Genomic DNA, 12,912 nt, shown 5'->3' with positions numbered 1-12,912 from the left:
TGGTACAAGATGAGTGGCACTTAATAAAACTGTAGATAAATTACCGAAGTAGCGCATTAGCGGTACTCACTATATAGTGAAAGCATAAAAACAATTCTTATAGAAGAAAACTTAATGTACCATAGAAAAAATTGCCTTTTTATTCTAACCATAGATTTACTGACTTTGATTGCATTTTGTCAAATGCAATTAAACTTGTTAACAGACCATATGACATATGCTATTAGCTATGTAGTAAATTTGTTAAATAGTAGATTCTTTTCTTTTGTTTGTTTGGGAAAGAATTGTAAAGTATTAAGTTATAGATTAATGATACCCTACAAATTAATGTACTAAATATAGAAAGAACAAAAGGAAGATTCATAAATAGAGGATAGAAAAATATATTTTGATAATAATTTTCATGCATGAAAATAATATCAAGATTCACTAACACATGACAAAGGAAGTAATGTGCATTTCATTACACACACCCACACCCCTCTTCCCGAACAACACAGCTCTTAATAAATTAATATGAACACAACAGTGAATGAATAAATCCAATTTGATTTATGAAATTGAACTAGGACATTAAGTTATGCTGCTGTCAGTGCACCGAAACAAACACAATACCTTGCAAAAGTACTGACGTAGGAATTTTAATTTTATCTTTTGTTCCTAATAAAAGCAGAAGGCAAAATCTCCTACTATTTCTTAGATATGCTAAACAGCCAACAGCTATCTAATTAGTTAGCACTACCAGAGGTTTGTTTTTTTGTTTTTTTTAAAAGAAGGCCTTTAAAGTTACAGAAAATAAATTTAAAATACATACTTCCATCCAAATCTTTCTAAGTCTATCCATGGACTATTTTGAGCAGGTTTGGCTGTGATGCCACCTGGTGGCTTAGAAAATTAACATTCCATTTGAACTGTGCTTAATGGTTTGGAAAATTTGCAATGTTCTATAAATATTTTTTCCAGTTTGGTATTTTAAGTTAATTATTTGTATTTAGTAGCACAGTCTTTTTCATATGGATATTTTCAGTGTGCCGCATTCTAATGCAGTTTAAGTTTACATCCAGTACAAAGCAACCCAGTATTTTACAATTGTTTTAAGTCCTGCAAATTGAACTCTTAGAGCAAAATATATTTACACTTCAGGCTACTTAGAAACAGCCCAGAAAGTTAAATTTTTCCATCTGAGAAAAAATGAAATGCTACAGAAGTCTTAAAGAAGGGTTACTGAACTGCTTTGTAAAATTACACAGTATAATTAATTCCATAGTAAGAACGTTTTTACGGTGTGTTTTGGTGACCTTTTATTACCATCAAGTTCACAATGCTGGTGGGCTGCCTTTTAATCCCTCCGCAGACAAAGGCCCTAAATAAACACAGATCCCTTCCTGGGAAAAAGTCCACTCTGGTTAAATGGTAAGGAAATGAGTAAATCATTAGTAATCTTTAAAGCCAAAGCTATAAACTCAAGTTACCTTAAGTTAAAATGAAAGTGTCCTGCAAGAGTTTCAAAGTTCTGTCACAGATAGAAATCTCCAGCTCTTGACTCCAGACTAGGCGCCAGCTGATAAACAAACAATTTAAGTCAAGAGCTGGAGAATTCCCAGCTTTTTCATTTAATGGCTTTGGCCAAGAGTATTTATTGCCTTCAGTTTTATTCTCACTTAGCTCTAAGAGGAAATTTAAACTCATCATTATCTTAAAGCCCCATATGGGCAACAGTCAGCTCACCTGATACAGCTTCTTCTCCTCTGCATAAGTTTAAGTCTCCACTAGAAGTGATGTAATAGTGTAGACTAATTAACTGTAGTTTTAGGTTGACTTTTTAATAGGTTAAATAAATTTTGTTCAATATGGTTTATATTCCCACTTGGGGCAGTAATGATTCCAAAAAGTTTAACTTTACAATTTCCAGTCCAAACTACAAGTAGCGTACAGCCATAAAGAACAATTGGGGGGGAAATATATTATTAGATCCTTCTCTATGCACAACGGCACTACAATGCTACATGCAATGACTGGGAATTCTTTGCTACAAATAAGAGTCTTCATCTGTGAACATCTACATAGTCTGTCTTTCAGAACTATGTTAACATCTATTACTTTTGCAGACATATTTCACAGATATAACATCAATATCTACAAACAGACATGAAACAATTAAATTGTACTTTTGTTTTAAAAAGATAATTGTAAGAAAAATAAAGTATTTTTAGTTAAAGCACAAAAGCAGCAGAACCCACGTTAACAAATGCCACAAAATGGCAGGAAAAAAAAAAAAGTCTCATCATAAAGCAAGGAGGAAACCCCCCGCAAAAAACGCTCTGTGCTTCAGATGTCAATCTACTTTTCTTTCCGTCTACACTAAAGAAATCTAAAGTAGACGTATATCACACACAACTAAATGCTTACTTTCTCATGGTTTCTGTATGAAATTAAATAAACTGTTCTTAATTCAACAATTGTCATTCTGGTTCTTCCTATCCTAGTAATATCTATTAGCTTTGTGTTGTATAATATGGTTTAATTCCCTGCTGTAGAAGAACATTTTACACGTGGCATAAAGTCACTACAGTTGGCTTTAGCAAGGGGAAAACATTGAGTGTCATCCTAAAGGGTTAAATTAACATAACTCACAATTTAAAACCAGGAGGTTGCGTTCCTTCCCCTCCCACCTAAATTCTTTCCTAACCTGACTTGGCTAAAAAAGCCAATTAATTGTTCCAATGCCTGCCAAAACTTTCTTATTCCTTTAAAAATGTGGATAGCATTTGAGACAGCTGCTTATTCCTGAAACAGGTAACACCCTAAACATGGAAAAATGAACTATGATTAACATTAAAAAAGGATTTGTATTGCAGACAGGTGTCTTAAAACATTACACTTTCACTACAGGCTTAAAAAAATCCTACAGTTGAAAACCCACAGAGTTTATAAGAGACCTGAAACTTGCTACAGGTTTTTTTGCTAATGTGTAGAAATTTTTCTTTAACTTATTTGTAACTAGTTTTTCCCCCCATCTATGCTCCTACTAGGACAATAAATCAGATAATTAAAGCAACTGCTTTCTATTGTGTGAAGTTATCATTCTGAGTCCTTCAACAGAAAGTCTCAGACAATAATGATCTTACAACAACTTGCAGTTTTAGGTCAGGTTAAGGTCACTGAAAGGCAGAGTAAAAGAAACCCTTACTGCATTTGTCTTCCAAATACCTGATTCAGCAGCAAGAACTGAAATTAAATCATTTATATTTCTACAAGAATAGGAGGTCCAGAATTCTATGAAAAAATAATAGAAACGTAGTTATTAAAAGGAGAGAGAGACACATTTATGCACCTACTCTTTCTGAATTCACTAAAGTTATTTCTTTAGTTTACTGTCAAAGGCATTTAGAAAGGCCCCAGTAAGAAATCTTGGGATGATGTAAGTTACATGTTGGTCACATGTTTAAAGTGACAGATGCACTTTGAACAGATATCAGAGTAGTCAGATATAAAGTAAATATCTGAGAGGTGATAATGTCTGACAGGTACACTGTATTAGAACAATACACTGGAATCAACTACATAAATTCAATTATTGTACATGCTATTCAAGTCTTTTGACCTGAACCAATAGATCAGGGGTAGACAACCCCAACCACATGTGCCAGAGCATGACATGAGAAGGCATTTTGCTTGGCACATGCACTTTGGGGTGGACAGCAGGGGAGCCATGAGAAGCCTGATCCTTATGGTCACAGAACAGTCCCAGCCCCTTCCCCACCATCCGCCTTGAGGCATATGTGCACCTGTTGCAGGCAACAAGCTGGGCTGGGGCTCTGCAGACCATGGTGCAGCTCCCCACCGCCTGCTGAGAGCAGCCTGCGATTCCATAGCAGGTGGCAGGGGCCCATCCAGATTTTGGGCCGGCTGTGGGATGCAGCCGGGAGGCTGTATGTGGCTGCACTGAGAGACTACAGAGCCCCAGGCCAGCTCATTGCTGGTGGCAGGTACATGCACATCTCAGGGCAGATGGTGAGGCAGAGGCCAGGGCTGAACCGAACAATAAGGATCAGGCCCATCACAGCTGCTCCACTGTCCATGCCTGGAACACCAACATTTTACAAGTTGAGGTTGCAGGTGTTTTTGGCACTGCCCAAAAAACGTTGCTGACCCCTGCAATAGGTGAAGTTTTCAAAACTAAGCTCTTGATCGTGCATGCAAAAACTCTTGCAAACAATATATTTTGTATACTACTGCATGTGCTGACAGAGTGGACAGACATGCATGTTAAAATACTGGAGTCAGATGTGAAAGCAGAGGCAATTATCTCTGACTCTAGGCATTAAGTCATGATGGACCCCCTCCAAAAAAAGTCATGACAATTATATTGAAAAAACTCCAGTTTTTTAAAACCAAACAATGGGGATTTATACGCTTTCTGGTATCTAACACTTTACAGCATATTCTCTTAACATTTTTAAACTTGCCTCTGTAACTATGAACGCTGAACTTTTTTTTTTTTTTTTTAAAGTAAGTGATTACTCATGTTTTCTCAATTCTAGCAGTTGGGCCTTTAAAAAAAAAAAAAGGAAAAGACATCCCAAAACAACCCCCCTATTAAAACAAAAAATACGCTGCCAAATAAAGTCTCTTCCAGGTCCTAACAACTATAAAACTATGAGACTTGCAATATTCATAACATCAAGACCCTTATGCTTGCATAGTCCCACTATCACTGATAAGACTATATAGGCTCAGAGGTTCCTAAAGCTGAATCAAAATGTGCAATGCAGACTTAAAAAATCTGTGACTCGGCCTCTTCATGCAAACTATTTTTATTCCACTTGAGCATTTGATATTTGCCCACAAGGTCAGACCTCAAGTGAACACCCCAGAATAAACCAAGACCTCAATCCAAGACCTCACAAGAGTTTTCCCACTGCCCTCAAATTTTACAGGTGCCTGTGCCTAACAGCAAAAAAAAATAAAAATAAAATAAAATTGGAGACTCCATAAGACTCTCTCTAGATCAGTGGTTCCCAACCCCCAGTCATGACCCAAATGAGGGCCACAGGGGCAATGCCAGTGGTGCTGCAGACAAAAGACAAGCCAGGCTGTGTGCTGGGAGCTCCCCCACCCCCAAGCTGCTGCTGCCACTGCACTCCACTCCCAGCAGTGGGACACGGGGGGGGGGGGGGGGGGAAATGGTTGGGAACCACTGTTCTAGAGAGTAATCACTTACTTGTGTGGGTAAATCCATGAGCTTCAAATAGGAATTGTTTCAAGAAGTTCACAGATCAGATAAGTAACTGTTGCACAATGTAGATCCAAGGTTGTGAATTAAAACTCACTTTCAGCAGTTCAGGAAAACATGTAGAAAAGTCACTCCAAGAAACAGATGTGGTGAAAGGGATGGTGCGGGAGGCAAATGAGGAATAGAGAACTATCATCAAGTAATATCCAACTACAAGAATAGCTACATAAAAATCTCAGTACCATTCGGTAAATCAATTAAGGAAAAACACTCAAGTATTTTTTGTTAACTTACAAAAGCATCTGGAATAGCTGGAATTCTAGACTAAAGTAATAACGGAAATACATTTGGTAGCTTCCCTTGCTATTGCAATCTAGATCAAGTACTTGTGGACAAGTACCTTGCACCTGATAAACTGATCCCAAATCTCTCCCACACAGGATCCTGTACTTTTGGACTTATCTAGAAATCCAAGGCAACAACTGGAATTTAGGAACTCTGGTTTATGTTGTCAGCCAGTGTGGAAGGTATCCAAATTGTTAAAGATTAAAGAGATGAAGATTCAAGAATGCAGCTCCTTCCCAGCTGAAATTTTATTGGAAACAGTAAGTTAAGCTGTAACCTGTGGGGGAGGGGAAAACAGAATTTGCACAGTATTTTTGCTTCAGTCATTGGTTTGAGAAGTAAGGAACAGTATTTAAAAAGGAGTCATTCACTGTTGTACTGGAAAATCAAAATGGTGGTAATAAAATAAACATTACCACTTGTAAAGTGTAGATAGATTTAAGATCATTTTTGCAAGAGTGTTAATTCCATGACTATATTTCCAAGAATAGCAACAAGAAGCTAAAATCATTGTGTCGATTTATCACATTTCAGTGAAATAATGCATCAGAATGACAGAAATAAAAAATGCTTTATTGCTAATATTTAAATTTGTGCCACCTCCAAAATATCTGAATTAAACCTAAACTTCAAACACAACTTAATTTCAAAATGAAGCAATGAAAGAAAGTTCACCTGTACCAGGAAACCAAAGGCTCCTAGTTCTAGAAAGGGAAGGGAAGGGAACAGCTGGCTAATTGGCTTGTGAAGACAAGTAGGCGGCTGGAACCAGGCTAGCTGCACAATAGGCAAGGGAAATAGGGCAGATGCTCAGGCAGGCAGCAGAGCCAGGCTGCAGCCGAGAGGGGCAGAATGCCCATTGGACCTCAGGAGGAACAGCTGTGCTGGGGCTAGAGAGTCACTCTGTGCAGGTGGGGGCTAGAGAGTCACTCCAGGGCACACAAAAGCCAGTGCCTGGAAAAAGGCAAAGGGGTGGAAGGCCAGGGCTTTATAGGGGGCAGAGCTCTTAGAAATGGAACAGCTGTCTGAGAGACCCTGATGGACACCAAATGCCTTGAAGACAGAAAGGTGAGAGCCCTCCAGAAGGAGGGCTGACCATGTATTTATTTTACCCTGAGGGTAGGAGAAGGTGGGTTTTTTTTATTGCTTTCTAAAGCAGTTTCTTGCCTTTTTGTTCTAGTTTAGACTGGATGTAGCTGTAAAGGGTGAAGAGGAAGCCACAGGGGTGCCTAAGGGGCACATGACAGGCAGGCAGGAGCTAAGATGGCCAAAACTTGAGCCGGGAAAGACAGAGGTGGCCTGAGGCTGAGAGAGCCAGGGCCAGAGCCTGAGGAGGGCAATTAGGGCCAGGAGCCCAGAGCCCAGGAAGGGGAAGATGGGGACTGGCACCTAAGAGCCAAGGTATGGCGCAGCAGACTTGGGGTAAAGGGATGCACAGCCCAAAAAAGAGAGGCTAAAGCCAGGAAGACCAAAGGCTTTGAGGCCAGAGGGACCAAACACTGGATTAGGGGCAAGTTGTCCCACTGAAGTAATAACCTGTAACATCTGTAAGGCACGGATATGGTTTTGGGGGCAGATGGAAGCCATGAGCACAACCTTTAAAGGTGCCTGGTGTCATAGGACAGTAATAGGTCTGTGAGGGTCACAGTGGCAGAAGGCAGATCAGAAGTGCACTAGACTCATTTTGGACTCCCTGGGGCAGCCTCCCAATCCCAATTTGGGGATCGGGACATCAAGGCATGGCAGGAAAGCAATAGACAAGGGCACCCTAAAGGACTGGAGTGGGCAGGGGCTGTGTGCTCACCAGGGGGCATGATTTTTCTCTTTAATGCTTTGGGTTGGCTCTGCAGTTATGTTCTGTGAACCAAATCTTTGTGCCTCTAAGGGTCACTGCAGGCTAGAGCCTTTACAGAGGCATAACTGCTAAATCAGATCTAGACTGCCAGTTCTACCAACTGCTCTGGGTAAGTGGACTCCTAACCTCTGATGAATCCCACTAACTTTTATTGTAGGAAGGGAATCACTAGTGTTAACAGCTTGCAGCCTCAGAGATTTAGAACCCAACTCAGCACAGCTTATCAGTTCAAGATTAATTCCCAATTTACATCAATGGGACTCAGACATTTAAGTGGGTGCATGCATTACCTGTATACAACTACAACCCCAAGTCCTCAATGGCAGATCAGGTGGAAGATGTCACAGTCTCAATGGATGTAAAGATGGAAGAAGGCTTCAACAAGATGGAGGTCTCCTGTCATCCAGGGTTCTCCCTTGCCACTAGATCCAGATCTCCTTGTCAAGATCACATGGTTTTCATGTGATCAGCTTCCTCACATTAAACAAAATCATGAGCATGCTTCTACCACACGAAACAACATACTCTCCTATACCAACCTTCAACAGAGACAGGACTAGGGAACCTGGTCGTTTCCAGCCACAAATATGTATGCAGGCAGTGATAGCCTGATGGTCATCTGATGGTTGAACTTAATGGTTCAACCTGGGTTGAACAGAGGGGTAATTCAGCAGCTGCTATTGTGCTGAGCAGTCCAATTCAAGATTCTTCCTGCTCACTCTAGAAGGGGAAGGAGCTAGAAAATGTACCCTAAACTAGGCTGTCTTATCTGCTCCTGGCTGGATAGCTGCACCCAGCAGTATCACCATCTCCGTGGCCAGAAAAAAATAAATAAATAAATAAATAAAAAATCACAAGACAACAATGATTTTGGCAACATGGAGCATTCACACCTGAATGAACAACCAAGACAACAAATGACCAGAAAGAAGAACTGCCATTGTCTTCATGGAACTAGGAAAATGCAAAGGCCTGGTGGCCTTTTACGATCAGATCACCAGATCATTAGACGCAGGGGTAGCAGTGGATATAATCTTCCTGGACTTCCGGAAGGCTTTTGACACTGTTTCTCACCCTGTTCTCATCAAGAAACTGGGGGGCTGTGGTGTAGACACCCACACAGTCAAATGGGTCGCCAACTGGCTGGAGGGCCGCACCCAGAGGGTAGTGGTGGATGGGTCCTTCTCAACCTGGAAGGACGTGGGCAGTGGGATTCCGCAGGGCTCGGTCCTCGGGCCCGCACTGTTCAACATCTTCATCAGTGATTTGGACAACGGGGTAAAAAGCACCCTATTCAAATTTGCTGATGACACTAAGATGTGGGGGGACGTGGGAACATTGGAAGGATGCAACAGGCTACAATCAGACCTAGACAGGTTACAAGGGTGGGCGGATGAGAATAGGATGGGTTCCTATTCTCCCCGTCTATGTGGCACTGGTCAGGCCACAGGTGGAGTATTCTGGGTGCCGCACTTCAAGAGGGATGTCAACAGCATGGAGAGGGTCCAGAGGAGGGCCACTCGTATGATCAGGGGAGAACAGGGCAGGCCCTATGAGGACAGGCTGCGGGACCTGAACCTGTTCAGCCTCCAAAAGAGAAGGCTGAGGGGGGATCTTGTGGCCTGTTATAAACTAGTCAGGGGGGATCAACAGGCATTGGGGGAGTCACTGTTCCCCCGAGCACCGCCAGGAGTGACCAGGAATAACGGTCACAAGCTGGCAGAGGGTAGGTTTAGGTTAGATATCAGGAGGCGCTACTTCACAGTCAGGGCGGCTAGGGTCTGGAACCAGCTTCCAGGAGAAGTGGTGCAGGCTCCTACCCTTGGGGTGTTTAAGAGGAGGTTAGATGAACATCTTGCTGGGGTCGTTTGACCCCAGTACTCTTTCCTGCCATGGCAGGCGGTCTGACTAGACGATCTGCTCAGGTCCCTTCCAACCCTACAAACTATAAAACATTAACACTGAATCTGAAAGAGACAAAATGACTGGATGAGGGTAAGTTGAGGGTCTTTAATGTGAGGCAGACTACACCTTCTTCTGGAAGTGAAAACCAGCCTAAGACGGACAGGTTCAGAGCATTGGTTATGATACCCCATGGGTATCAATGAATGTTTTATGACCTTCAGTCTTAAACCCACTAGCAATGCCACTGTCAGTGACTACGCCCTGATGCCTGATCCTGCTAATGATTTTAAAGAACAATTCTACTCCACCCTTGACCGTGTTCTAATACTTTTGAGGACAAGATCATTCTCCTCAGTGATTTAACACCGGTTAGGCATGACCTGAAACTCTAGAGTGGCACCATTGGGAAGGACAGAGTACAGAAAACCAACTCCAGCAACATTCTCTCTCCTGACCAAATGCACAGAGCATGGTTTTGTCATCACAAACACCATCTTCAGACAGAGTGACAGACACAAGGTTACCCGGAGACACCCTCGCTTTAAGCACTAGCACATCCTCAACTATGTTATTGTTAGAGCCTGTGATGGAATTGAGGAACTTCAGAAGGGGTTTAAAACCACCACCCCTATGGCCTGTGCTGAAACCACTAACTATACTACCCACCAACACAAAGACTGGTTCAATGACAGCAATACCGATATCCAAGTCCTTCTTGATCAGAAGAGAATGGCTTATTCTTCTTGGCAAGATGACGACATCTCATCTCAGCAGGAGACATCTCAGCTCCTCAAAGCCATAGCTCAAAGAAGGATCCAAGAGTTCAAAAAAAAAAAAAAAAAAAAAAAAAAAAAAAAAAAATCAGTGGTAGCAAGATAAAGTTGGGGAGCAGGAGCAAAGGAAGCAGGGTGCACATGTGCCACACAAACACACGTGTACCCCTTTACCTCAGTGGCGGGGGGCAGCAGCTGCAGAGGAGACAGCAGTGGGGGCAGCAACAACTGATTCCCCCTAAGGTAAGTGGGGCAGAGGGTACAGCACAGCTGAGGGAGATCCAGAGTGGAAGCCCTTCGGAGCCCTCTTAGCTCACCCAACAGGGAGTCGCTGCGCGTGGGCAGTGCGCGCGAACAGTGCACGCAAACAAGTGCGCTCTGTAAGGGTGCGCTGGTGTTCACCTAAGGCGGGCACGAGGTAGCTGCCCAGAGCGGCACCTCCAGCAAGCAAAAGCAGTACACACAGCTCTGCAGACATGGTGCAGACACAGAGTGTGGCTGCCATGGGCTCTTCTGAGGCCTCCATCCAAACGGAGCTCATGGCAGGGTTGACAGCCCCTTGCCCCCCTGTCGGGGGGGGGAGGGGCTTGGTGGGGTCCTGGTCATCCCCTTGCCTGTCCCTCCTGTGCATGACTTAGGGCCCTGAGGGAGCTCCAGGCTGAGGGGGATCAGGGATGAAATTGATGCCCATCTCCATTCTCTGCAGGCCCAGTGGCCCACTGTACAGTCCCCACAGGAGACGCATCCAACGCAGGAGTGGCAGAAGGAGTCCAAATCCAGAGCTTCTAGGCCTAGAGTGGTGGAAGCTCCCCAGGTTCACCTGGGGAACAGGTTTGGTGCCTTGGCAGCTGTGACGGAGAAAGACAGAGAAATTGCCTTCGACAGGGACGATGCCACTCCCCACATAGCAAGGAATGGGCAGAGAGTTAACGCCAGCAGGAAGAAAGGCCAGGTCCTTGTCATCGGAGACTCCATCCCACAAGCAGAAGGTCTTATCTGCCAGCCTGACCCCATGGCGCGAGAGGTCTGCTTCATGCCTGGGGCTCGGGTTAGGGACATCACGGAGAGGATCCCAGCCTACATCCGACTTGCAGACCAGCACCCCATGGTGGTCATCCACGTGGGAACGAATGACACGGCCAGGGGCAACCCTGACTCCATTATGAAGGAATTCAAGGCTCTGGGGGACAAGCTTAAGGAGACGGGGTTGCAGGTGTTATTCTCCTCTCTTCTTCCGGTGAGTAGGCGGGGACGGCGAAATGAGGTCTGCATTGGTGAGGTCAACCAGCGCTTATGCAGTTGGTGCCACCAGGCAGGCCTTGGGTTCCTAGATAATGACCCATGCTTTCAGGCGGGGGACTTGCTGGGGTGGGATGGGCTTTACCCCTCTCCTAAAGGCAAGCGTGTCTTCTCTTCCAGGTTGGGTGATGTCGCACAGTGAGCTTTAAACTAGCCTCGCCGGGGGAGGGGGGGCTGCAGGAAGATAAGGAGACACCACCCGAGCAAGACAGGTGACAAATGCAAGGAGTGCCCAGGTAAGAAACAGGGGTCCAGACAGTCTCCCAAATCAGGGGGTGGCACACACAGCTATGCAAGGCCTTAAATGCCTATATACCAATGCTCGTAGTATGGAGAACAAACAGGAGGAACTCATCCTCAGAATAGCCAGTTCAAACCCAGACATAATAGCGCTTACAGAAACTTGGTGGGATTCATCCCATGAACAGGCAGTTAGGATTAGGGGATATAGGTTTTACAGGCGGGATAGAGAAGCAAGGAAAGGTGGGGGTGTGGCATCCTATGTCAAGGAGCAATACACATCCTCTGCCAGCAGAATGGGGTCAGAGGAGGGGCAAGCTGAAGTGCTCTAGGTCAAGATACAAGGGGGTCATGGGGAGAGCGATTTAACGGTGGGGGTCTCCTACAGACCCCCAATCAAAGGGAGGAGCTGGACCAGGAATTTTCGGGCCAGCTTGCAGAGACCCTTAAAGGCAAGGGATGTAGTTGTCATGGGCGATTTAAATTACCCGGATATCTGCTGGGAGGAACAGTCAGCCAGGTCAGACTGTTCTGGGAGGTTCCTGGCTGAGATACAGGACCTCCACTTAATTCAGGAGGTGCACAGTCCCACCAGAGGAAATGCCCTATTGGATCTGGTCCAGGCCACAGGCGACAACCTGATAAGGGGCCTCCAGGATTTTGACCACCTGGGTGATAGCAATCATCACTTGCTGGAATTCACCATCCAGCGCAGGGTGTCAAGGGCCTGCAGCAAGGTGGCAGCCCTAGACTTCAAGAGGACCAACTTCAACAAGTTGAGAAGATTAGTGGGAGAGGCGCTGGGGTTCTCAAGAGCAGGGGAACTCAGTGCCCAAGATGAGTGGTCATTCCTTAAGGAGACGAGACTCAGGGCCCAAGGGGTGACCATCCCAACAGGAAGCAAGGGGGGCAAGAGTCCCCAAAAGACCCCCTGGCTCACCAAGGGCGTCTGGGAATGTCTGATTGCCAAAAAGGCGGCGTACACCCGGTGGAAGGGGGGTGCTATCACCAAAGAGGAGTATACCTCCTCTGCTCAGGCCCGTAGGGGGGCTGTCAGGAAAGCTAAGGCAGACATAGAGCTAGGACTAGTGTCCAAGATCAAAGATAATAAAAAGTCCTTTTTCAAATATATAGGGAGGATGAAGAAAGCACCAGCAAACGTGGGGCCCTGCAAGATCCTCTGGGCAATCTGGTGGTTGTGCCAGAGGAGAAAGCAGACCTCTTTAACCAATTCTTCACCTCCATTTTCTTGTGCAGAG

The 12,912-nt window shown here is 44.5% G+C and overlaps 1 protein-coding gene and 1 pseudogene across 2 annotated transcripts in view; one reads left to right on the top strand and one right to left on the bottom strand.

Moving 5' to 3' along the window:
* The window catches only part of HIBADH (3-hydroxyisobutyrate dehydrogenase), a 127,406-nt gene that overhangs the window by 73,927 nt on the left and 40,567 nt on the right, over nt 1-12,912 (bottom strand). The window lies entirely within an intron of this gene.
* On the top strand, nt 9,972-11,567 carry LOC149864741 (uncharacterized; annotated as a pseudogene).

The sequence above is a fragment of the Crocodylus siamensis genome, chromosome 5 (genome assembly GCF_052110815.1).
Source record: "Crocodylus siamensis isolate JL-2025a chromosome 5, ASM5211081v1, whole genome shotgun sequence".
Taxonomy (NCBI): Eukaryota; Metazoa; Chordata; order Crocodylia; family Crocodylidae; genus Crocodylus; species Crocodylus siamensis.
The sequence above is the reverse complement of the archived record's forward strand: the minus strand, read 5'-3'. Positions and strand labels throughout refer to the sequence as shown.